This window comes from Dipodomys merriami, unplaced genomic scaffold (genome assembly GCF_024711535.1).
Source record: "Dipodomys merriami isolate MVZ:Mamm:240054 unplaced genomic scaffold, mDipMer1.0.p SCAF_52, whole genome shotgun sequence".
NCBI classification, from domain to species: domain Eukaryota; kingdom Metazoa; phylum Chordata; class Mammalia; order Rodentia; family Heteromyidae; genus Dipodomys; species Dipodomys merriami.
In genome coordinates, this window is record NW_027206091.1 from 7328343 (window position 1) to 7354924 (window position 26582).

At 45.9% G+C, this 26582-nt stretch overlaps 1 protein-coding gene across 5 annotated transcripts in view; it reads left to right on the forward strand.

Moving 5' to 3' along the window:
- LOC138811134 (signal-induced proliferation-associated 1-like protein 3) overlaps positions 1-26582 on the forward strand; it is a 159249-nt gene that overhangs the window by 72198 nt on the left and 60469 nt on the right. For 2 of the 5 annotated variants that reach the window (XM_069998765.1, XM_069998766.1), the window contains exon 2: positions 3240-3307. The exons of the other annotated variants lie outside the window; for them this stretch is intronic. The gene's annotated coding sequence lies outside the window, so the exon portion shown is untranslated. The remainder of the gene's footprint in view (positions 1-3239; positions 3308-26582) is intronic. 5 annotated transcript variants of the gene reach the window in all.

The following is a 26582-nucleotide window of genomic DNA, read 5'->3' on the forward strand; positions in this document are numbered from 1 at the left end:
TTCACATAGAAGATATGTGGACTAAGAGCAAAGAGACAAACGGTACATGGTCTCCCTCATAACTGGATGCTAAATCCAAAATGTTAGGTGATACGACAAAATTAACAGGACTTAAGAAACAAAGAACTTCCACTCATCTGGTCCAACCACTACCAAATATCCTCATGCTGCTGATCACATGTATGGTGTATATGTGTACACTGTTATATGTTATAGACCATGACAGACAATTTGCTCCAGGAAAGTTAGAATGAACTTGTGACTTTAAATGAGCATCACTATTCCACAATACTGTGAAATTTGGGAAATTATGTAATCACTTAATCACAATTAAAAAAAAAAAAGAACCTGGGGAAGGTAGGGAGGGAAGGGATGGTAGGGGGAAAACAATGGAGGGGGTAACAATGCTCAATAGGAAGTGTACTCATTACCTTGCTCATGTAACTGTAACCCTCTGTATAGTATCTTTACAATAAAAAATTAAAAAAAAAATAAAATAGAATAAAAAAAAGAAGATATGTGAACTGAAAATAAATGAAGTCCAAAAGGCTGATCTAGGAAAGACAGTGGGTGCAGGGTGGGCCAGAAGGATGACATGCAGGATCTCTCCCTGCACTAAGTTCATGAAGCACTTTGCCTCCTCTTGGACCTGCTGCTCCATTTTCATCCTCTGCTGGGCCAGTTGAGGCGTTCTTTTTTTCTCTGAGTTAGAACCTTCCACGTACTAGGCAAGCTCTATACCTAGATTAGCTCCAGCCCAAGTTGGGAGTTCTTAATTTTGTGTCTATGAACACATGGGGTAGAAGTTTACAGGATTGTGAAGTTGACTGGGGAAAAGAATTACATCTAGTTTCTGTACCATCCAAGCAAAATTTAGCATTTCCTTTCCTTATCAATCAGGATAACAAAACACAAGTTTGTTATCAACACCTGTGATTTGGCCACTGTAGGAACCAAGTATTTCCATATGGCATTACAGTTGTAAGTCTCATAAAATAAGCATAAAAGCCGGGTGCTGGAGTCTCACGCCTGTAAAATTCTAGCTTCTCAGGAGGCTGAGATCTGAGGATCTGAGGATCGGGTTCAACGCCAGCCAGGGCAAGAAAGTCTGAGACTTTTATCTCCAATTAACCACCATAAAACCAGAAGTGACACTTTGGTTCAGATGGTAGAGCACTAATCTTGAGCTGAAGAGCTCAGGGACAGTGCCCAGGCCCAGAGTTCAAGCTCCAAAACCGACCAAAAAACAAAAACAAAAACCCAAAACATAGAAGAGTGATAGAGAGGGGGTGATAGAAATGTCCCAGGGAAGCTCCCTCGAATAAATAAGATGCCAGTAAAACTTTTTTTTTAAAAAAAAGAATAAGCATATATATCTTACTATATCTTAAATTTTGTTTTATTTTACAAATATTTTGGTTTCTGGATATAATCAGTTTCCTTCCTTTAAGCTTGGGTATTATAATATATTTATTTAAAAATGTGGTTTTAGGCTGGGAATGTGGCTTCGTGGTAGAGTGCTTGCCTTGCATGCATGAAGCCCAGGGTTTGATTCCTTAGTACCACATAAACAAAAAAAGCCAGAAGTAGTGCTCCAGTGGTAGAAAAAAAAATGTGGTCCTGACAAGACTATCCCTCCTCCTTTTTTTGCCAGTCCTAGGGCTTGAACTCAGGACCTCTGCACTGTCCCTGAGCTTTTGTGGTTAGTGCTCTACCATTTTGAGCCATAGCACCATATTTGTCTTTTTGGTAGTTAATTAGAGATAAGAGTCTCCTGGAGGGCTGGGAATATGGCTTAGTGGTAGAGTGCTTGCCTAGAATGCATGAAACCCTGGGTTTGATTCCTCAGTACCATATAAACAGAAAAGGCTGGTAGTTTCCATCTCCTGAGTAGCTAGGATTATAATAATGGGCTGCCACCAACAATGGCCAAAAGGCTTGGTTATTTGTTTATTTATTTATTCAAGACTCAAATTATGTATCAGACATTTTTGCTCATTGGCTGATGGTCTACTGCCTAAGCCAGACCTCCAACCCCAAGTCCATACCTCTTTACCTGTCTACCTACTGAGATTCCTGACTTAAAAACAGGAAGACCTTTGGGCTTCTCTGGGACTCCCTCAGAGTGGCAGGGTTATTGATTTCATCCTGACTCTCAAATTCTGGAAATAAGGCCTGCCATTTGTTGGGTTTCCCTCCTGGGAGATTTCCAGAAGACCTGGCTGGCGTTTGAGTTTGACCTTGACTTTGAGTTGTTGAATGATTGGGAAAGCAAGGTGGAGGCACAGCTAGCCTGCAGTCAGCCTCCTTCCACTAACAGTCTTTAACCTGTTTGGTCTTGCTCAGGGGTCTTAAGCAGGTTCTGCATTTGGGCTGCCTGGACAGCCTCAGCTTGTGGGTTCTTCACCTGCTCTGTGCCTTAGTTTCCTCATCTGTAACAGAAAACTCTTAGGGTTATTGGTAGAAAGCAAGTTAGCTCAGGACAGTGGCACACAAAAGGAGGATTGTTTAATACCTACCCATACCTTCCTAACTCCTGGCTATGTGGTACCTGGAATGTGATGGTAATTCATACAGACCATGGATTCTCAACCTGGAGACATTCATTCATCCAGGAAATAATCCATTCAACTAGAAGCAACCGTACTAAATAATTGTGAATTCATAAGATAAAATTACAAGTCAGTACAAGTGCCCTATCTCTGTCATTCATTTGCTTACATTCCTCTATGTGAAGAAAATGTCTCTGAAAGGATGCCCCATCTGTCCTGTACCTTCCTGCCCCCATCACCCACCCCTTACTCACCTCACAGCAGTCCATCTGGCCTGTTGGCTGCTCCTGAAGTGTCCCTTCCATGTTCCTGCCCCAGGGCCTCTGTACTGGCCTTGCTGCAGTCCAGAAGGCTCTTTCCAAGGTATCCGTAGAGTTTGTGGTAGCACACTGTGAAGCAGGAGCCCCCTCACCATCTCTTCCTCTTAGTTTCCATCAAGGCACTCACCACTCCTGATGGTATGGTATATTTGCTCATTGTCTTCCTCACCACTAGGAGATCCACTCCCTGAGGACAGTGACTGCCTTGGACACTGGTCTGTTCTCAGTGCCTGGCACACAGCAGGTGTGCAATGTTTTTCAAGGGGATGAATACACCAGTGTTTGTGGTGTAGACATTATATAGGGAAGGCTCCAGTTGACCATAGACATGACCTCTTTCCCCCCCCCCCCCGCCCCCTCTGCCCAGATGCCTGGCCTTTGACATGAGCTCTGCTGGGACCCTCAAGACACACTAGTGTCCAGAACATTCCAAGGGTAAGTACTGTGTGGCTGTTTCTTTGCTTCAGTTTTACAGCCAATACACAGATATGTCTTTATTACTTTTCTTTGAATTACACAGAAGAGTGTCAAAGGGAAAATAAAAGTGTCCTTCACTGTCCCTCCAACCATCCACAAGCCTCACATTTCCCCCTCCCCCCTTCCCCCCCCCTGCTCCCCGAGGTAAAGAGTATCAGTCATTGAGTGGCTTCCTGCCCACCATTTTCCCATTCAGGACATTGCTTTTCATGTACATGTCTGCCTTTTATCCTAGTCTGCTGTGTAAGAAAAAGAGCAACTGTGTACTATGCATGCTTCTGGAGTGTGCCTCCCCATCAAGTGAGCTATGTCTTGGAAATCCTTGTGCCTAAGTGTACATCAGTGTGTTGATTTTCTTTTCCTTCCTTCCTTTCTTCCTTCCTTTCTTCCTTTCTTTCTTTCTTTCTTTCTTTCTTTCTTTCTTTCTTTCTTTCTTTCTTTCTTTCTTTCTTTCTTTCTTTCTCTTTCTTTCTTTCTCTTTCTTTCTTTTCTTTCCCTCCCTCCCTCCCTTCCTCCCTCCCTCCCTTCCTCCCTCCCTCCCTCCCTTCCTTCCTTCCTTCCTTCCTTTTGCCAGTCATGGGGCCAGAACTCAGGGCCTGGGCACTATCCCTAAGCTCTTCAGCTCAAGGCTAGTGCTCTACCACTTGAGCCACAGTGCCACTTCTGGCTTTTTTTTTTTCTGCTTATGTGGTGCTGAGGAATCAAACCCAGGGCCTTGTGCATGCAAGGCAAGCACTCTAGCACTGAGCCACCTTCCCAGCCCTGATTTTGTATTTTTTTTAACAAAAATCAAAATTGTGTTAAAGTTTTGTTTAAAAATTTGCATTCAGCAAACTTCACTGATGGCCCCACCATTACTTGAGTTTAAACAAAGCTGTTCAGTTGTGAAACTACTACTATAATCAGGATGCAGAACAGTAACCCCCCCCCCATATATACTGTGTGAATGTGCTGCTTTCATTGTAGGTTAAATATGTAGTGTAGGGCTAAGAATGGTGGCTCCTGTCTGTAATCCCAACTAATCAGGAGGTAGAGATCAGGAGAACAGGTTTGAGACCAAAAACAAAACAAACAAACAAAAAAACACAAAAAAAAAGGGAAAGAAAAGAAAGAAAGAAATGGAGAGAGAGAGAAAGAGAGACACAGAGACAGAGGCAGAGAGAGAGAAAGAAATTGAGATCTTTGCAAAGACCCATCTCAATCAATACCTGGGCATAGTAGTGCATACCTATCCTCTAAGCTATAAATATTCAAAACATAGGTTTTGAATGGTTTTTATACATAGGATTTTTGGTCTGGTGGATGTCACCCTCTTTTTGTAGTATAAGATGGATTTTAGACAGTGAAGTAAGGTTTTGGTTTTTGTTTGTGCTGGTACTGGGGCTTGAACTTGGGGCACTCTTGGCTTTTTCCACTCTACTATTTGAGTTATAGCTCCACTTTCAGCTTTTTTGGAGATTAATTGGAGATAAGAGTCTCATAGACTTTGCTGCCCCTCTGACTTGGAACTGAGATTGTCAAATACTGAGTAGTTAGAATTATAGATAGGAATAAACCACTGGTGCCCAGTTTGGGTTGGTTTGTTTTAAGACAAGATCTTGCTGCAAAGTTTAGGCTGACCTGGAACTTACCATTTCCCCGCTTACTTAGCCTCCAGAAGTGAGTGAACTTGATTTCAGGATGTGTATCCTTAAAGTTTTGCAGGGAGATAGTTGCAAATGAGTATGCCAAACTTTGTTGGAAGGGTGCCTGGGGTATGAGTGTTGTCTGGTTCCTGAAGAACCAAGAGTCCCTAACTGTAAAAGGCAGAAAATTCTGGCACTCAGAGTCTGCACTCAGGGAGTAGTAGTACGGGCTGAATCTCAGACATCAGTCAGCTAAGCTATGGGATCTGAGCAGAATCAGTTGGAACCTCTCTGGGCTATTTACCAGGTCTTATATTACTGACAGAGCTTTGCTCATGGCCCTCCCCCCACCCCCACCCCTTCCACCCCCGCCACACACACACACCAGGTTTTCATCAAAAGATGTCTTTTTAGCCCACTTAGTTATTAATGCTGTTTTTAAGTAGCTTTAGGGTTATAAAATTGTTTCTATAGTTGTCCTCTATCCAATTTCCTCCCATGTTACCATTCTGTACCCCCCTGTAGCATGATGGTGGAAACCAGGAAATTAATAATGTGGTTCATTATTAACCAAATGACAAATTTTCATTAGATTTTACCAGTTTTTCTCCTGATATCCCTTTTCTATTCCGAGATCCTCTCCTGGATCCTACATTACTTCATATACTTTGTATACATAGTTGTCAAGTTAATCTCTTCCAACTGTAACAATTCCTCAGTCTTTCTTTGTCTTTCATGGTGACCTTGACTCTTTGGAAGAGGGCTGTTACAATGTCTAAAATCGAGTTTGTGATGATTTTTTTCTTGACACTCTGAAGTTGTTGGTTATTTGGAAGAATACCACAGGATCCTTCCTCCAGCATCGGTGTGCCTGTGTGAATTTATTGGTGATGATCATCTGGGTCACTTAGTTAAGATGGTTTCTCTGCCTACTGTCTTACTGCTGAATTACTTTTTGTTTTGTAACTAATGAATATCTTGGGGAAGATACTTTGAGACTCTGCTAATATTCTGCCTCTCCTCAAACTTCTAGCAGCTGAGCGTTGGTGGTTCACAGCTGTAATTTTCCCTACTCAGGAGTCTCAAATCTGATGATTGAAGTTCAAAGCCCACCCAGGCAGGAAAATTTGTGAGACTCTTATCTCCAATTAACTACCAAAAAGCTAGAAATGGCGCTATGGCTCCAAGTGGTAGAGCGTTTGCCTTGAGCACAAAAGCCTTGAGACAAGCACCTAGATCCTGCCCCCAAGACCAGCACAAAAAAAATATACCTTTTAGCAAATAATGTTAGCACCCATGTGTGGATGAATCTTACCTACTATAATTATTACTGAGCAATCTTCCTAATGGTGAATTTTGTATATCCCTCATTCCTTCTGTGCTTATTAACTGGAATTCATCTAGGGAAAATGTGTCCCTTTACCCTCATTTCATATCAGTTATTAATTTATATTGTATGGATTTATAGATAGGCTTTAATCTCACAATTCTTTTTTTAATGTGGTAAAAGGTCCCAGATTCTCAGTGAATTCCTAGTATTGCCTCTCATACTGCAGAAAGACTGATATTTTCCCCTTGATAACCAAGGTCTGAGAGAACTGGAAGAAGGTCCCACATTCATTTCTTTCCTTTTTTTTAACTCCATAATTATATGTATGTGCACTTGTGTTAGGATCCCAGCTAGGAATTCAGGAATGAGCAAGAACAGGCAAACCCTTTGCCAGAAAGATCTAGTGTTCTACTGTCAGGTGAGACAGAAGTAAATGCGGGATAAGTGTGATGAAGGTGAATACTGTAGAAGTTAATAGAGATCAAGAAAGCAGGGAAGGGATAGGGCTTCAGGTCTCTGACTTACAGATCTAGAATGCAGTTCAAGGCCAACCTAGGCCATATTATGTGAAATCTTGTCCCAGAAGTTGGGGAGGGAGGAATAAAGGGAGAAAGGAAGAGAGCTGGAGTCACCAGGAAAATTTTAGATAAGGTGGTCAGATAAGGCCTTTCTGCTGAAGGGTATAGAGGGGAAAGGAAGATTATACTTAGCCTAATTCTTTAAATGGAAAACTGGGAGATCACAGACAGATCACCTCATTTCTGAACAGTGATTGTTACAATTGTGGCAAACAGGATAATGTGTCCTCTTTCTAGAGCTCCTCCTCCACCCCACCCCCACCGGCCCTCTCATCTCATTGTTACCCTGTGGAAATGAAGGGCACTATCAGATCTTAGGATATTTTCCCCCCAATAGAAAAGAAAGATAAGACATTTTCAGTAATACATTGAGCCCAAATTCTTCTACATCAGGTAATTTTAAGTTGTACATGAATGAGTACTGGTCACTGGTATGGGAATTTTGCTTTCATTGTGTTTATTTAGTTATCTTTGTAGCGCTTTCTTTCTTTCTATCTTTCTTCCTTCCTTTCTTCCATCCTTTCTCCCTTCCTTCCTTCCTTCCTTCCTTCCTTCTTTTTTTTTTTGGTCAGTCATGGGTCTGTGAACTCTGGGCCTGGGTGCTGTTACTCAGCTCTTCAGCTCAAGGCTAGCACTCTACCACTTGAGCCACAGTGCCACTTCCAGCTTTTTCTGCTTATGTGGTGCTGAGGAATTGAACCTAGGGCCTCATGCTTTTAAGGCATAGGCATCTCTCTAAAAATATATACTTAGAAGCCGGGCTCCAGTGGCTTAGGCCTGTAATCCTAGCTACTCAAGAGGCTGAGATCTGAGGATCATGGTTAGAAATCAGTTGGGGCAGAAAAGTCCTCATGAGACTCTTATCTCCAATAAACTACTCAAAAGAGCTGAAGTAGTGCTGTTGCTCATGTGGTAGAGCCCTCACTAGCATTGAGCACAAAGAAGCTCAGGGACAGCACTCAGGCCCTGATTTCAAGCCCCAGTACCAGCCTCCCTTCCCCTACCCGCCAACACCTGTATTTACAGATTGGTCATGGTGGGTGGACTCCTGTATTCCAAATTACTTGGGAGGCAGAAGTAGGAGGATCACCATCTGAGGATAGCCCAGGCAAAAGCAAGAATATCTATCTTTTAAATAAACTGAAGTAGAAAGTTCTGGGAGTGTTGCTGAAGTGGTAGCATGCTTGCTTACCAAATGCAAGGCCCGGGCTGGGAAGGTGGCTCAGTGGTAGAGCACTTGCCTTGCATGCATGAGGCCCTGGGTTCGATTCCTCAGCACCACATAAGCAGAAAAAATTTTAAAAAGCCTGAAGTGGTGCTGTGGCTCAAGTGGTAGAGTGCTAGCCTTGAGCTGAAGAGCTGAGGGACAGCACTCAGGCCCAGAGTTCAGGCCCCATGACCGGACCCAAAAAAAAACAAAACCCCAAAACCAAATGCAAGCCCCTGGAGTTCAAACCCCAGTACTGCCCTTCAAAAGAAAACACACATACAGATACACATATCCATATATGTGCACATATCCATACATGTATACTTAAATTTAAAGGGGAATTGGCCTGAAATGTTTTATATAGCCTCCTTTTCCCAAAAGAAGCCAGGAAATTTCATTGAACTGCTCAGCCTTTCAAGCAGAGGAGGCCAGAGTGAAAGGGAATGGAGCGTGTCAGATGGGTGAGGCAGCCAACAGTGTCTGGCTTCACGGGGGAAGAAAAGCAGTAGTAATTGACAATAATGGGTGCTGACTCTGTGCCAGGCCCTGCTGTCAGCATTCTACGCGCATGATCTCACTCAGGCCTTATGGCCACCCTGTGATGTCACTGCTGCAACCCCCCCCCACAGTAATGTGGAAACTGAGGCACAGAGTGATGAAGCTGCTTACAGAGCAGAGGAGCTGGTTAGGAACTTCAGAGCCTTCACTCTTAGCCACTACTGTGTTGTCTAGTAGAAGGTCCAGGGATGCTCCCAAGCCTCTCACATCTGGCCTTGGTTTAAATTCTTCCAACAAGAGAGAAACAAGGCAGTATGTCTTACTTTGGGAAGGTTGTGATCATTAAAATGTTTTCTTTGAATCACTTCTGCCTGTGTATAACTCCTTCCCACTGCTCCTAAGCCAGGCCAGGTGAACACTGCAAGACACATCTTCTTCCTGGTAGTCACTCAGGGGCTTACAAACAGCCCAAGAAACTTATCTTGGCCTCCATTTTCCAGTGGAAGAGTACTTGCCTGGCCTCATTTCTGGCCTTGTGCTGGACATAAGTTTCCCAGGGCATTCAAAATTTTGGCAGTTGTGTAGATAAATGACCAGAGTGCCAAAGTCCTAAGGAGAAATCACAAGACAGTGGGAAGCCAACTTAACACCTAGTCTTGACTTGAGACTTCCAGATCAGCTTCTCAAAGGAAATGAAGTCAAAAGTGGGTTAACAGGAGGACCAGCTCCAGAGTCCAGCCAACTTGTGTTCCTGTTGCAACTGAACCACCCACTAGTTAACCCTGGGAGCATCTGTTTTCTCCAGAGGTTGTATCTAAGATTAAAGTGTGCTTATGAAGCTGGGTGCTGGTGGCTCATACTTGTAATCCTAGCTACTTTGGGAGACTAAGATTAGAAGGATTGTCATTTGAAGAAAGCCCAAGAGAAAAGTTTACAAGACCCCTTCTCAGCCCCTATCTTGGGCATGGTGGGGCACTCCTGTCATCCTAGTGATGTGGGAGGCTGAGATCAGGAGGATCACAAGCCAGCCTGTTCCAGAAACTGATGAAATTCCATCTCAACTGAGAGAAACAGAGCATGGTATTATGTAACTTCTATAGCAGGAAGCAAAAAAAAAAAAAAAAATAGGATTGTGGGTCTAGCAGTGTGCCAAGGCAGGAAGTGAAACACTGTCTGAAAATTAACCAGTGCGTGAAAGGCCTGGAAGTATGGTTGGAAGTATGGTTCGTCAAAGAGTACCTGCAGGGTTAGAGAGTGCTGATACCCTAAATTCAATCCCTAATACCACATACCAGGAAAAAAAAAAGTGCTGTTGAATTTTAAGGGATTGGCACAGTACTTAGCTCAAAGTAGTCACTTGGTGGTGGTGCTGCTACAGATGACAATGATAATAATGACAGTAATCTTGGTGGCAACTTCTGTTCATTAGTCTTTGCTGAGGTAAGAGGTAAGACCGCTTAATCCCCATTCTGAAAGGTGCTACCCTTGTGACACCCCACAAATGTAAACATGCTCATCTATGACCAGGCCTGAGCTAGTGTGGTCAGCACAAGCAGGACTATGTCCTGGGAACCTGACTTTTACAGTGAGTCCTGGGCCAGGAATTTTTTTTTTCCCGGGGGGGGGGGGGGAGAGATCAACAACAGGAGTTTCTTTGGCACATATATGAAGCCTACAGCTGTTGGCCTTCTAGTCCCATTTCTCGTGTCGTTCCCCAGGCCTTTCAGCACTGGCCTTGAAAGTGAGGGCTGCCCTTGACCTCTGTGGCCAGAACGCATGGATGCTCTGCTCAGCCCATCAGCCAAGTCCCACATTAGACCTGACAGTGTGATTTATTCTCTGGGAGAGAGCGGGAGGGCAGAGCCCCAGTGGGTGATTCCGAAGGAGGGTTGTCAGCATGCATTAGCCCAGGTCCTTCATGCATCCTTGCTGGTTCAGCGTCCTCCAGCTAACAGGGCTTTCCAGGGTGTCATTGGCTTCTGAACAGCCGCCTCCCCTGTCCCCAGGGACTGGAACTTGGCCATGATCCCTATGGAGTCATGTTTTATGACTCTGCCACACAGAAGCGGTTGCTGTTTGAAGGCATCAGAGACTCTGGGTCCTTTCATCCGCACCATCGGGAAGTGAGCGTGGCACTTCCCAAGGGGCTACTGGGCTGTCTCCCTTTTGCTGCAGTTCACCTGGCAGCTGGAGGCTTGCTCCTGGCTCCAGTCTGATCACCAGGTCTCTGCCTCCAGTCATCTTTATCCTTCACAGCATGACAGTGACAGGCAAGATTCCACAGCACTAACAAATTAACCCTGAAATCCCACAGGACAAGTACCACAAATGTCCATTTTGCACTTGCCACACTAGTCAGGTCAAGTGTGGTGGAACTTGACTGAACATCAGGGCCCTGGCTGACAAGGCTCCCTGTCTTGATCTCTACAGTGGGGCCCCCCGTTACTGGATACAACACACCAGGCAAAAAAGAGTGTGGGGTCTCAGGGCCAGGCTCAGACCCTAAGGCCCAGAAGCAGCACCTTCATCTCCACTCGAACTCAGAGCTAGTCACTTGGCTCTGCATTAGCTACAAGGGGACAGGGAATATAAGAGGCTCCTAGGTATTCAGTAAGTAGCAGTATCATGGCCACAATAGATTGGTGTGGTATTTATTCGGTACCTACTTATCCTATGTCAGGCCTTCTTAGCCCTCTGGTAATACAAAGGGGATCCTCACCATCCTGGAGCTCATAGTTGAGTACAGGAGAAAGAATATGAGTAATTACAAGTGCCATGTAAATAACCACTGACAGAAGCAGTGCTAGCTAGCATGCCCATTATTCTGACTTCAAGGCCCTCACCATCTAGAGCAGGCAATAGATACCAAATAATCACTCATTTACCTGAGGTGATAAAGCCATGAAGAAGTACAGCATGCCTTGAGAGAGCCAGGAGTGGGGTGGGGACAGAAGGGTCTGAGGAAGTGTTTCTAAAGAAACAGCCTGTAAGCCTAGATTTAAGGGTGAACAGAAACTCACACAGGGGTGGGCTGGGTGTTTATGGTGGTGAGGATCGCCTATGTAAAGGCCCTGAGGTGAGAAGATGCTGGGTATGTTATATAGGACAGTGTGTCCCAAGCAGTATGAGGGAAGGGAAAGGGTGGCAGGGCTGCAAGGGTGGCCACTGGGGCCTGGAGGGAGATTTAGACTTTCCTCCCATAACCCTGGGAGCCACAGAAGGGTTAGAGGGAAAGAAGTGACCTGGTTTCATTATAAACTCCTGTGTGCACTTTCAATCCTTGATATCCAGGTGCCCTTCCTCCCCTAGGACAGTCTGTCCTGTCCTGAGGGTTCCAAGCCAGGTTCAGGGTCAGAGACTCTGGCCTTGCCCCCATGGGGCGCCTTTGTGGTGTCATCTGGCTGCTTGCCTGTGGGGTTGAAAGGAGGTTTCTGTCAAGGAGAAAGTGCCCTGGTTCTAGGCTCATCAATCCTGGGAAGAGGAAACAGCTTGCTAATCCACCTAGGTCTCTGTAAGGCTGAGGAAAAGAGGTCACAACAGATCTGCCTCGCCAGTGATTCATGACCCAGAGACGGGATCTCAACTTGCTCCCCACAAAGATGGCCGTATTTCTTCCAAGACCCCAACCTGCCAACCCTCCTTCCCCAGTCCCCCTTTTAGTCCTCCCCCCCTTTTTTGGGGGGGTCCGGTCGTGGGGCCTGAACTCTGGGCCTGAGCGCTGTCCCTCAGCTCTTCAGCTCAAGGCTAGCACTCTACCACTTGAGCCACAGAGCCACTTCTGGCTTTTTTCTTTTTGCTTATGTGGTGCTGAGGAATCGAACCCAGGGCCTTAGGCATGCAAGGCAAGCTCTCTACCACTGAGCCAACTTCCCAGCCCCCCCCCCTTTTTTTAAAATAAGATACCATGCAAGTTGATTCTCTCAGTTCTCTTTTGTGGGCCAGGTCCTGGGTAGGGAGTTTCCAGGATACATTTGTCTTCTGGGCACTGAGCAAGAAATGGCTCCTTAGTGGACCCAGAATTTGGGAAAGTCCTGTGTCTCTATCCCTCTACAGTGGCACACATGACTCTAGCCTGGGACTGGTGTTGGGGTCCCAAATTATAAAGAAGCTCAGAGACCTCAAGTGGCTGTACTGCATGCTGCTAGTTAAGTGGAGGCCTTTCTACTCCTCCTTCTGTTGGGCCCGTAGCTTCCCACTCTTAGAGCAGATGGGCTCGGGCTCTAGAGAAGGGCGTTCCCTTCAGATCACTCCCCTGTGTCACATGCATCTTGGGGAAACCCTCATAGCAGCCCTAGGTGGCTGAGATGCTCTGGCAGTGCTCCTTGAACAGGTAGGTCCCATCCAGACTATGCCCTTGCCACCAGTATGTTATGGGCACTCACTCACTTCACCTCCTACTGACCCACTGGGAGAAACAAAGATAAAGCACAGACAAGTCAGGTCCCTTCCTGAGCCAGACAGGTAGAAGAGATGGGGCCAGGATTCAAGCCCATCTTGTCTTGCTCCATATTTACTCTGCTATGTCTCCTCACCGTGCAGCCCCTTCTTGTCACCTCACTCTGTTCATTGTCGCCATACCACTTACCAGAACTAAGCCACATTCTTTAGCCCATGAGCTCCTACTGGGTAATATGAATTCTGCCTTGATCATTATATCTCTAGTTCTGGAACAGTGGCTGGCACATAGCAGTTGCTTACTCAATCTTTGTCAAATAAATGAAGCAAAATTGTCAGGATCACGGGGCTTTCAGACACTGCCCATGGGAGTGTAAAGTAGTGTGACCAGCTGGGCGTAGGTGGCTCATACCTGTAATCCTAGCTACTCAGGAGGCTGAGATCTAAGGATTGTGGTTCAAAGCCAGCTCAGTCAGGAAAGTCGATAAGACTCTTAACTCCAATAATCCACTCAGAAAACCAGAAGTGGTGCTAGCCTTGAGCTGAAGAGCTGAAGAACAGCGCCCAGGCCCAGAGTTCAAGCCCCACAACTGACCAAAAAAACAAAACAAAACAAAAAAACAGTAGTGTGGCCAACACTGAAAAGCACATGAGTACTGCCTTAAAAACTGAATTTGTGGGATTGGAGATGTGGCTCAGTTGGTAGAGCATCACTCAGAGTGAAAATATCCAGTAATAGTCTTGGACCAAAAAACCCACTACACCTGTTCTCTGACTCTACCAGTGTATTCTTGGGCATTTGTCCCAGAGAAATAATACTTAGAGTCACACAAAAAGTTGCACAGATGCATAACAACAGCTTTCTTCCTGACCCAAACTAGAAATAGCCCAGATATACTTGCTACAGGAGGCAGAATGTTAAAGGATCGTGCCGTGGTGGTCCTTGGTGCTGCTCTGAAAGGGAGCCTAGTATCAAGACAGCAGTTCCAGCCTGGTTCCAGAGGTTCATATCTGTATTCCTAGCTCCTCAAGAGGCTGAGATCTGAGAATCTTGGTTCAGAGCCAGTCCAAGGAGCAATTAACCAGCAAAAAGCCAAAAGCGGAGCTGTGGCTCAAATAGAAGAACTCTAGCCTTGATTGCAAAAGCCAAGGGACAGTACTCAAGCCCTAAGTTCAGAATTCAGTACTGCAAAAAAAAAAAAAAAAAAAAAAAAAAAAAAAGACGACTCAGCAGTTCTGGTGAACCACTAGGAGATGGTGCTGAGTTCGAAAAGCCAATCTGAAATAGCTATGTACACCATGATTTCACTTATGTAACATTTTCTAAGTGGCAAAATTACAGAAATGGATTACAGATTGCTGGTTGTCTGTGGTTAGAATCAGGAATTGCAAGGAGGTAGGTAGTTACAAACAGCAACACAAGGGCTCTTTGCAGTAAAGGACCTGTTCTTATTTACTTTGTGGTACTGGGAATGGACCCTATGGCCTTATGTATACCAGGTAAGCTTTCTACCACTTAACTTCATCCCCAGCTCCATATTTGTCTTCTTTCCCCTCCCCTCCCCGGTTTTCCTGTCTCCTTTCTTATCTTCTTTTTGCAGTGTTGGGAATAGAACTCTGGGCCTCAATTATGCTAGGCAAGTACTTGGTCATTGAGCCTAATCTCCAGCCCGCATTCTTACCTTGATTGTGGTGAATATATCTGATGAATATGTATAGAAAAGAGTACACACACAGATGAGAGTAGAAAAATCTAAGTAAAACCAGAATGTATCACTGTCAATATCTTAGTTATGATGTTACACTAGAGTAATAATATAATTTTACCCTTCCCCAAACTAGGTAAAAGGTATATATGGTATCTCTCCTTATTATAGTCTCATTTGAAGAGAAATTGCCAGTATAATACTTGCTGTGCATAGGATAGCATGTCTTTAGTTCCAGCACTCAGGAGTCTGAGGCAGGAGGATCAACAGTTTGAATCCATCTTGGGTAAAGTAGCAACATCTTGTTTCAAAACGTTACACTGACAGTATAGCTTTCCTAGTTGGGTGGCAGGGGGCAGGGAGTTGCCAGTGAGACTGAGAGAGAAAAGGAGTGGGGAGGATGCAGATCAGGAGATCCAGGAGATGGACAGGACAGTGCCTAGGGCCTTGAAGGTCACGAGCAGGAGATTAGAATTGACCATGAGGCCAACCACAGAAGGGTTTCAGGCTGAGGAGGGACCTCACCAAACTTTGCATTTTTATTATCGTTGTTGTTGTTGTTATAGTTATTATTGTTACTATTTTATTTTTGTGGTTCTCTGCTTGAATTAGTTCCAAACCATCAAATAATAATACAATAGCTGCATTGGAACCTGCACCTAGTAGGCTCTGTGTTTAAGCGCTTCTTGCGTTAATGCCACAGTTCTATGACTATATGGATTTGTGGAGCAGTCATTCCCATTGTAATCACTTGTCCAGGGGTGCAGAACTCTGTGGGTAGAGTGATGATTGGACAGGGTAGGCTGACCCTGGAGAGCACATTCCTTTGTCTTCCCCTGGTTCTCTTGCCCTTCCTTCTGACAGCAGCGCTACACACTGCAGCCCGGGAGGTCCCTGCTCTGAGGTCCTTGGGCCATAGGCCATCTCAGGCTCTCAGCAGTGGCCCAAATCCAGACTTGGCAACCTTTGATTCAGGAACAAAGCCGCTGCAGGAGAGCCAGCCAGAGCTTTCTGGTCCTGTCTCTCATCTTTAGCTACTTCAGCTGGGGATTCTCCCCCTGCCATTATCAGGGAACACAGAACATAGGAACCTGGCTTCAGCAGGGTTTCCCAAGGCTTCATATGAAGAGGACTGTGCTTGTGGCCTCTGGAGAGTGAGGGGACAGGCAGTTTGAAAGTTCTAAACACACAAGGATTAGCTGGCCCTTTCTGTAGCTGCCTCTGATGCTTATCTCCTACTGGCAGAGATCTCCCTTCACAATTAAAAAAAAAAAAGAAAGAAAATGACTGCACCATCCAGCGAAATTGTAAAGACACTGAATATGTCTAGAAGTCCAGGGTAAGACCTGAAGCTCCACAGGTCTTTCAGGGACTCAAATTCTCAGCTTTAACTTCCTCCTAAGGACTCTGCTTATGCCTCTTGGTCCCAAAATGGCTTCTATTAACATCCGGGGCCACTTGCTCTTAGGAAATAAGAAAAATGAATAAAGCCCCCTTGGGGTTATAAATCTTCCTTTCAGGCAACAATTGGTCCCACCATCATGTTGGTCCTACATCATATGTCCACCACTAACCAATCAGATCACTGGAGGAATGCCACCACCACCACCACCACCACCACCACCACCACCATCCCCTACTATTAACTTTTACCAATTGCAATCCATTTTCCTAGAGCTGGGGAAGAGGAAAGCAATAAGAGGAAAGGGGCTGGGAAGGTGGCTCAGTGGTAGAGTGCTTGCCTTGCATGCCCTGGGTTTGATTCCTCAACACCACATAAACAGGAAAAGCCGGAAGTGGCGCTGTAGCTCAAGTGGTAGAATGCTGGCCTTGAGCTGAAGAGCTGAGGGACAGCGTGCAGGCCGAGTTCAGGCCCCACAACCGACAAAAAAAAAAAAAAAAAAAAATTGAGGAGACAACCAAATGTCCCCACAGTGAAGCGAGGCCTCCAAGCTGGGACTCCAACCAGAGTTTAACTAAGTTAACAAATTATGTCAGGCCTAACAGATTTTCTGGCATTTGAGAACAAAGAAGTGCGGTTTTCTTTTGAAGAAGTACAATGACTTATGTCTAGTTTCTGCCTCCTGCCTCCTCCACCCTCACTTGACCACAAAACAAGAGGCAAGTAGAGTCTGACTGCCAAAGCCTATTTGGCTGGCAGTTTATTTAAAAAAGCAAAAATAGTATGTCTCCTCACTTGTCCCTAGGGAGGCTCCTCCCCTTATTCCTCTCTTATCCTCACCCCTCCTTTTCCCTTCCTCCTCCCTCCTCCCTCTTTCCTCCTCCTTCTCCTCTTCCTCCTTTCTCTATTTCTCTCCCCCTCCCCTTCTTACCTCCCCTCTCCATTTCCCTCCCTCTCCCCCTCCACCCCTCAGTGCTGAAGATTCAATTCGGTCTCCTCAGAAAAATTCAGTGTAGGTCCCATTTTACCAGTGAGCAACTTGAGCCACAGGGAGCTAATGTGACTTGTTCAAGGTTATATAACAATGCTAGGGTTCAACTCCCAGCAGCCTGAGTTTGGAATCTGTGCTCTGAACTGAGTCAAAGAGAAGAATGAACATTAGTTGAATGCAGTGGCATACGCTTATAATCCAGGCACTTGGAAGCAGAGGGAAGGAGGAACACAAATGTGAGGCCAGCCAAGGTTACATAGTGAGATCAAAGTCAGTCTAGGCTATCTAGCAAGACCTTGTCTCAAAAACCAAAATAGCATGGAAAGGTAACACTGAAATCCTTCCATATAACCAATTTAAGTCATGAAGTAAAGAAAAGGTGATTGGGCTGGGAAGGTGGCCCAGTGGTAGAGCGCTTGCCTTGCATGCCTGAGGCCCTGGGTTCGATTCCTAAGCACCACATAAGCAAAAAGAAAAAAGCCGGAAGTGGCGCTGTGGCTCAAGTGGTAGAGCGCTAGCCTTGAGCTGAAGAGCTGAGGGACAGCGCCCAGGCCCAGAGTTCAGGCCCCACGACCGGACCCCCCCCCAAAAAAAAAAAAAACAAGAAGAAAAGTAAAGGTGACGCAAACTAAATGACTGAACATGAGTTTGTATGAGACTTCATATAAGACAGATAACAGTCTTCATGTGACAAAGAAACAGAGGCTACCTAACATGTGGCCCTAGTTTCATGGGGAGCTTAGCATCCACAAGTGTGATTGTCTGACTTCCTCTGTAATCCTGGAGGTGATAACTCACAGATGAGGAAACTAAGGTTCATAGAGGTGAAACACCCTGACTCACAGTGGCCTGGAAGTGTCACTCCAGTTCTGGGACCTCAGACCCCACCCGGCCCAGCGCCAGTGCTCTGAAGGACTTGGTATATAGTCTCTAGGTCATGTGTCTACTAGGGTCACCACCAAACACTAGCTGAGTGCCTGCCATGCTCCTGCTGAGTGACAGCAGCAGACAAACCTGGATGTTCCCAGCCCTCAGAACAGCTATTTCTAGTATACTTTGGGTAAAATCAAAGCTCATTTAATGCCTGTTCTCCATTCTGATTATTTTTTTTTTTTAAAAAATCAGCTTCCACTGGCTTATTTAACTAAGAAAGAAGGCCATTCTAGGATTTTCCTTAGCTCAACGTGTCAGGGTCCCATCTGTGCTTCCTGCTTGAGGTCATCTTGGCCTTTCTTCAAGATAGTTGCTGTGGCTCCAGGTATCATACCTCAGCAGAAGCCACGTGGAGTTGTGGTGCCTCATTTACCAAGAACCTTTCCCCTGCAGACTCTCAGCTAGAAAACCGAACGGCCCCTGAGAGGGAATGGACCCCTTCCTGACCCCTGAACACCTCACTTTGCTTCCTCGCCATGTGCTTCCAGCCTCATGCTAATAAGATGGATGCCATACCTCCTGAGACAGCATTGACTTTCCAGGTACATGCAGGAAGGAAGAGATGTGTCCGCTGAGGGTCTTCTTTTTACTAGGAAAGTCATAGCTTTATCAGAGGCCTCTTTTCCCACTTCTAGTCCATTTTCACTTGCCTTTATTGGACATGGATCTAGCCAGAGCTGATGTGGGTATGTGAAGGTATTAAGAACAACCCATTTTCAAAACTCATTGGTCATCCCAACACCAAATTTTCAAGTCTGTCTTTTCTCACTCTGGGAGAGAGTAAAATGCACGTGTGCGTGTTTACCATCCTAGAGTGTGCAGTTATTTCCCTTCCTGTCATGTGGGTTGCTGCTATTATTTTTTTGTTTTGTTTTGTTTTCGTTTTTCTTCGGCTTTATAACTAACACTGTTAATTTTTTTCTTCAGGATCAGTTCCCAGAAGTAGCATTACTTGTTCAGAGAGTTAGAACATTTTTGAAAACTGTTGCCAAATTGCCTCTAGGAAGGTTCACCAACTGGGAGCATTTTTTTCAAAGTGTATTGTCCTGGGAGAGAAGCCCATTTCCTATGTCCTGGGCTGGTCCACACTCCAGGGAAGCCAGCTCCTGGCCTCTGAGGGTTCTCTGGGCCTGCCAGCCTGTCTCCTTCTGCCTTACCCTGTCCCTTTCCTGGGTGCTGTGTAGTCCCAGGGTGGGACCCTGGATTACCATGTTGTACAAATGGAATGGTAGTGGCCCTCGACACCTTCCCTCCAGACCTGCAGGCCTGAGAAAGGCTCTGCACCCTGTCATGGGTCAGAACTACAGCTCTTCTAGAACCTTCTGTGGCACAGCTGCAGAAACTAGGCTGGAGTATATGTGCCTCCCTATTCTCCAGCCCTGGTACCCACCTGTCTCTTCATTATGGAAGGAAGGCAGAAACTTCTTTCAGTTTCCAACTGCCTCTCTGTCCCCAACTGTCCTAAGACTACCTCTGTGGATGCAGCCCAACCCTTGCCTCGTCCTGAAGGAAGTACACCATCTCCCTCAGGCCCAGGTTTGAGTTCAGACAGGAGACATGGCCCTGACAGTTGTGGGAGAGAAACTTGGTATAGGGGAGAATGTCATCTAAGGCCTGAAGAGCTAGAGGACCTGGGTAGTCCTGCAAGCATGCACACATAAGTGTGTGTGTGTGTGTGTGTGTGTGTGTGTGTGTGTGTGTGTGTTGACAGCTCATGTGTGTGCTTGTATTGTACAAATGCAAACTCACAAAGCTAATTTATCCTCAAAGTGATCAAACAACTTAGTGTTTAAAATGTGTATATGAGTATAATCTCTTTTTTTTTAACTGGTCATGCAAAAGACTTTTTTCCTACTTTTTGTCTTTGTTTTTTACTGGGGATCGAAACCAGGGCCTCACACTTGGTACGCAAATGCTCTATCACTAGCCACACTCCCAGTTCTTTTGTTTTTGAGACTGCGTTTCTCTAACTTTGCCCCAGCAGGCCTAGAACTGGAATGTGATCCTCCTGCCTCCACCCCCTGAACCCCAGGATTATAGGTGTGTGCTCTCACACCAGGCTTCAATACAAAAGACTTGTTAAAACCTCATTATTGTAAACTGTGTATCGTGGCACAAGCCTGTAATCCCAGTAGAAACAGGGACACCCTGTCTCAAAGAAACCAAACCATTTTTTTCTTACTGTGAAATATAGCATACATATAGAGGTATATAAAATGTAAACATAGCCTGTTATCCCCAGGCTCTATATCAATGGCTTCTAGCTACCATGAATGGAAAATATTTGAAAAAAAAAATTATATCATAGCTGAGTGCCTCCAAGCTAGTCAAGAGGATGAGAACTGAGGGTCACAGTTCAAAGCCAGCCTAGGCAGCAAAGTTTGTAAGACTAATCTCTAGCCACCAAAAAGCTGGAAGTGGAGTTGTAGCTCAGCAGTAGAGTGCTAGCCTTGAACAAAAGAGCTGAGGGACAGTACCCAGGTTTTGCATTCAAGCTCCAGTACCAACATGTGTACACACACAAAAAAGCAAACTGACTGGGGTAGGTTAGGAAGAGAGATGATGACTTGTGGCTAAGTGCCACCCAGGAGACAAGGCCCATCTGTGTGACAACTTGCCCATTCTGCTCTACCACAGGGAGTATTCCTGGCCATGGCACTCCTGGGGGCTCCAATTGCTGTCCCCTCACCCCAAAGCAAGCCTAACATGAGGACATGCAGAATCAAGATGCCCCTGCCGGGCCCCCCAAGAGCAGAATGGAGAGAACAGGGCTTTCGCAGATGTTCTTTTACAAGGATTCCCTGGTCTGTTTAATCAGGACTGTCAAATATTGATTTAATCTCCAGGCTCAGCAGATGTGATCTTAGCAGGCTTCAATGGCAATTAGCTGGGATTAGTTTGCAAGTCAGACTTCGTACTGACAGGACACCATCTTCCACATAGGAGACTTAGTGGCCTCAGCAGCAAACCCAGCAAGAGACCTTCTAAATATTTAACCTTTGCCTGGGTTTCCATATCTCCTGTGAGACCCAGTGTTTCCCCCACACAATGATAACTGGGGGAGTATGGGTACAAGATACAGGACCACAGCCATTCACCAGAAAGTTTTCCTGTTAACATAACCAACCAGTGCCTAGGGCTTGTTATGGAGTTGGACTAGAGCCAGCAAGATCCTTCAGGAGTAGCCTGAAGCAGTGATGACCCTCAATTAAGTTTCCCCTAAGCAGGACACTGGTGGCTCAAGCCTGTTAATCCTAACTACTCAGGAGACTGAGATCTGAGGCTTGTGGTTCAAAGCCAACCCTGAGCAGGAAAGGCTGTAAGACTCTTATCTCCAACTAACCACCTAAAGAAAACAAAACAAAAAACCCTAGAAATGGAGCTGTAGCTCAAGTGATAGAATGCTAGCTAGCCTGGGGAGGTGGGGGGTAAAGTTCAGGGACAGCTCTCAGATCCTGAGTTCAAGCCCCACAACCAAAAAAGAAAAGAAAAATCTCCCCCAGAGCAGCCATCCAACAATAGGCCCCTCATCTGGCCTTCAGACCCTGCCTAGCTCTGTGGCATCCTGTGAGCTCTACAGCCATGGCTGCCACTCCTGGGTGGGCCAGGGTGTGTGCTCAACATGCCAGGAAGCATCACTTCCCAATTGTGTGTTTCAAGGTCTCGTTTGAAGTGAGTAGGACTATGCCCAGAATTGGATCAAGATGTCCAAGCCACATGTGCTTTGCAAGGGACACCCCCATTACACCCCACCCCCCGCAGCCACACAGAGACAGAGCCACACAGGGCCACCTCCCCTAGGCCCTGGCTTAGGGTGTTGGGAAGGAGAGCTTGAATCTCCTGTTGTTCAAAGAGAGCCACCCAGGGCTGCTTAGTCCCTGAGCCCAGAGGTCATCTCAAAGCCATGTGTACAGTTTGACTAATTTTTTTTTTTTTCCTGGTCCTGGGACTTAACTTCAGACTTGGGTACTGTTCCTAGGCTCAAGGCTAGTGCGCTATTTGAACCCCAGCTCTACTTTTGGCTTTTTGGAAGTTAATTGGAGGTAAGAGTCTCATGGAGGGGCTGGGAAGGTGGCTCAGTGGTAGAGCGTTTGCCTTGCATGCCTGAGGCCCTGGGTTCGATTCCTCAGCACCACATAAGCAAAAAGAAAAAAGCCGGAAGTGGCGCTGTGGCTCAAGTGGTAGAGTGCTAGCCTTGAACTGAAGAGCTGGGGACAGCGCCCAGGCCCAGAGTTCAGGCCCCACGACCAGACCAAAAAAAAAAGTCTCGTGGACTTTCCTACCCCAGCTGGCATCAAACTGTGATCCTCATATCTCAGCCTCCTGAGTAGTAGCTAGGATTACAGGAGGGAGACACTGGCACCCCACTTGACTAAGATTAAGGTAACAACTTTAATGGCTTTCCTGAGTCAAGCCATATCATTATATAGATAGGGAAACTGAATTGTGGTTTAGTCACCTTACCCAAGATCTAGCTAGGTGATGACCTCCTGGGATTTGAACCTGGGTGGCTCTTTGCTCTGCCTTCTGTGGTACAACTGTCGCATTGCAAAAGACCTCCAAGGTCTGGTGACAGATGAGAAAAGAACAATGAAGACATTGATCTTTTCTTGTTTTTTTTTAATGCCATCTCTTTTTAAGCATTCAATTGTGACCTATGTGAATTCAATTATACCAAAATAAAAACAAAGAAGAGATACAGCAGTATAAGCATGTAGGGGAACACATCGATTTCACAGGATGGGGGGTGGGGTGCATATGAACATATGATGGAGTGTGAGCATCTCTCCAGATCACCTAAGACTGCTTTTGGAAAGCTGTACACTTGGTCAGACTCTGCACCCAAAGCACTAGGCAGCTGTTGGAATACACCCACTGTGGAACTAGTGAGCCCTTTGGTTTTTTTCTCTTTTTTTTTTTTTTTTTTTTTTTGTTGTTGTTGTTGGTTATGGGGCTTGAACTGAGGGCCGAGGTACTGTCCCTGAGCTTTTTCTCAAGGCTAATGCTCTAACATGTTATGCCACAGCTCCACTTCCAGTGTTTTGGTGGTTAATTGGAGATACGAGTTTCAAGGACTTTTCTGCCTGGCTTCAAACCACAATCCTCAGATCTCAGCCTCCTGAATAGCTAAGATTACAAGTATGAACCACCAGTACCCAGCCCCATTATTTTTTTTTCAGTGCTAGCTTGTGTATGCTAGGCTCTGCCACTAAACTATGCCCCACACCGTCTATCCTGTTTGTGACTACATTATTGAAGCTGGGGACTTTGGGGGCATGTTTTCACTGTGCCTGGGTTTTTCTGCACATGCTCACTTTAAAAACTGAAATCCAGCCGGAAGCACTTGGCATATGCCTTGCGTGTATGTAGTAAACTCTAGACTGAGCTCTGCTCACCCTCTTTGTACAGTGTGGGCATCTGGTACACAGAACTCAAAGCTCAACGTTGCTTTGATATAGTTGTCTTGTGCTCCCAGAAGTGGCCACTCAAAGTCACTCAGCTCTTTTTTTTTCCAATACTAGGGATTGAACTTAGGCCTTTGTACTTGCTAGGCACTTAGGCACATGTCTCCAGTCCTTTTGCTTTTAGTTTATTTGGCTTTTGTCCAGGTTGGTCTTGAACAGCAATCCTTCTACTCTACTCCCTCCTCCCTTGCAGCTGAGATTATAGGCATGCACCACTATGTCCAGTGCTGTTGACAGCTCTTCTATATTACAGCAGTGTAATATGCTCCTGCATAGAATCACCATGTACTTTCCTTGATATTCAGTGTTGGACAGTCTGAGGGAAAGATTCCTGGAGGTGAAATTGCAAGTGTGAAATATGGTGGAGTCCATGCCTAAAATTCTGTTGTGGAGAAAAAAAAATTGTACTGACTTAATACCCTTCAAAGCAGAATAGGTCACTAAGGACCTCTGACCCAGTGGGTACCTGGCCAGGTGGAAATAGCAGCGATAAACAGCTGCCCTTACCTGGGCTAATTGTTATTACATGTGGAAATGCAGGCCTCTTCTCAATGCTGGGCAAGATCTCAGTTAAATAGGAAGATTTCATTAAATAGGAAAGTACAGGTTTTCACGGCCATGATTGAGGCCTCTGTTGTTGATCTAGGCTTCATGATCCAAGTAAGTATGTACAGACTTCCAAGGAGGCCTGAGAGAGCTGAGCGGGGAGACACAATCCTCATCCTGAAATGTCCCAGTTGTTGCTGACTTTCTCAAACTTGCCCTATGTGAATTGATTTTGAAGAGACTTGTGTCACAAAGTCCCCCAACACATTTCTGAGAACTGCTTGGTCAGTCCATCGTGACGAAGGGTGGGAGCCAGACTGTTGAAGTTTGAATCCCAACTGCTCTACCTGTCACCTGTGAGACTTGGCCACATCATCATCCTGCCAATCTGTGAAATGTGCATACCAGCCATTCCTACAGTGTAGCCAGAGCGTGTTAGAGCCCTCCTTATTTTTAATCCCAGCATCATATTAGTTCCCCTCCCTGACTCACATGTAAGGACAGATACATTAGACCCCTGCAGACCCCTGAGAATCCGGTAGGCAGAGGGAAGGACTCTGCCCAGTGGAGGGACTGGTGGGAGAAAACACTAGGCCAACAGGACTAGACAAGTTTCCCTGAAATACTTCCTGCAAATGTCTCCAAGGAAAGAAAGGAGACAGAGTTCCAAGATCCCCCTTCAAGGCCACATCCCCAGTGACTTAACTTCCTCCCACTAGGCCCTACCTCCTAAAGGCCCATCACCTCAAGCTGTTACCACAAGCTGGTAACAGATCCTTTAGCAAGGAGCCTTTGGGGACCATTCTAGATATAAATCATAGTCCCTAAATTGCACACCAGATATGTAGGTAAGTGGGGCAGCCAGGAGTGGACAGAACTAGACAGAGTCCAGTCATGACCACATATGACCTCCTCAGCAGCATCCAGCCCTAGTGACTACTTGGTCCTCCCAAATCACACCTGTGACTCAGACATCTGTTGCACCTTGCCTCCCTTATACCTCCTTCCCTGCTAGGCCTATCCCAGCTTGTATCTCCTCCCTGTTCTCAGCTACCCTCAGGTCCTGTGTCAGGTCTTCTGTTTTCTCTCTGTGTGCCTCTTATGCTCTAGGATTCTGTCTGCATCTCAAATCAGCTGTTAAGCTTATACTTGGGCTGGGGATACAATCCCATGTGGTAAAGCAAAAGAAACCCATCAACTAAGTGGATGGATTTCCAATGCTTAGGCCTTGCAGAATAAATGAATGTATTATACATGCCTAGTAAATAGTAACAAGATGAAGTTTTTAGTGCTTTTTTTGACTGGATGATTTGTAAGTGCAGCAGGCGTTTGTTGTGGGAGTGTGGAGTGGGAGGTGAATGAATGCACCTTAAATACTGGTTGCCTTTTGGTGAATGACTTCTTAGGGCCCATAGTCTGCTGAATCACCAGATCCATGCCTGGAGGAAACAGTGCCACCTTGCTATCCAACTGTAAGCTGTCTAGAGTTTTGGGGCCTATTGAGCCTCCAGTACAGTGACCAGATCACATTTCCTTGCAGAAAGAATGCCTGGACAGGGTTGGGGGAGGACACTGAGGTTAGCTGGATAGAGAGGCTACCTGGGAAGGAGGCCCTGGTGCCTTCCCCATACCCACTTCCCCAACTTAGTCCAAATATTCCTTCCAACTTTAACAGCTGTCCATGTGTCAGCCTGAGCTGGGGATGCAGCCATGATGGAGACTCAGTGTTCAGTGCCCACGACAGTTTGCATTTGGCAGGCTATGAATTACATGGTACTAAAGAGAAATTCACGTGCTTTGAGACCTTAGGCTAGGGAGTAGACAGGTCATGCTCAGGTTTGTGAGAAGGTAAGATCAGATAGAAAAAGTAGTCTTGAGAAGGAGTTATCCTATAAGGGAAGGAGTGGCAGGAATGACAAGACCAAGGGTCCTGAGGCAGCAAGAGTATATAGACTGAAAGAGGGGACTGAGAAAAGAGCCTTTCAGGATCTGGCTCTGAGAGTAAGGGGAAGATAGGTGAGCCTGAGGGCTAAGGTGACAGTGTTGCTTTGCCTGGGGGACAAGGGATGGAGGGGTGGGGGAGGACTGTGGGGAGGGGGGGACAAGTAGGGAGATCAAGGTGACTGGCAGAAGCCAGGCGTGAACTTGTGGACTGAGTGAACGCATTTGGGTTTCATTCTTGAGCACAGAGGAGTCACTAAGGGAGATCTTAGCAAAGAACCCTAAAGCTCACCATATCTGTCAATCACCAAGATGGCTGGAGACATTTCTCTGCAGCTACCCTCCCCCAAATCCAGCAGGGCTCCTGTTGACTCATCCATCATTTTCACTTCCTTGCTGGCAGAGCAGCTGGGGCCAGCAGGCTGCAGAGCAGATGGGCAGCAATCAGCCCTCTATGTGGGGCCACCAGTTCACAGGAAATTCAGGGGCAGAGGAACATGTCAAATGGCACCACAGGGACCCTAAAAGTGGAAAGTGCAAAGGACAAGCGACCCCATTCCTTCAACAAGTATAACATCAAAGTAAAGGAAGGTGGCTGCTATGGAGTGGAAGG